Below are 315 nucleotides of genomic sequence, written 5' to 3' on the forward strand. Positions count from 1 at the left end.
TGATAGAGCATGGCGTTTGCAACGCCAGGGTTGTGGGTTCGATTCCCATGGGGGGCCAGTATAAAAATTTAAAAAATGTATTCACTAACTGTAAATCGCTCTGGATAAGAGCGTCTGCTAAATGACTAAAATGTAAATGTAAGATTACAACAAGGATCTTATGAGCTTTGGAACACCCTGCGAATAGCGGTAATATAGTCTAATAGGTTTCTGTATGTAATGTTACTTGTGAAGGTAGCGTGGCCGAGTGGTCTAAGGCGCTGGATTTAGGCTCCAGTCATTTCGATGGCGTGGGTTCGAATCCCACCGCTGCCA

At 44.1% G+C, this 315-nt stretch overlaps 1 non-coding gene across 1 annotated transcript; it reads left to right on the forward strand.

Annotated features, from left to right (window-relative positions):
- The first annotated feature begins 233 nt into the window (after positions 1-233).
- On the forward strand, positions 234-315 carry trnal-uag. Its single transcript has one exon. It is a non-coding gene; the product is annotated as a tRNA-Leu (tRNA).

Source organism: Coregonus clupeaformis, chromosome 31 (assembly GCF_020615455.1).
Source record: "Coregonus clupeaformis isolate EN_2021a chromosome 31, ASM2061545v1, whole genome shotgun sequence".
NCBI lineage: Eukaryota > Metazoa > Chordata > Actinopteri > Salmoniformes > Salmonidae > Coregonus > Coregonus clupeaformis.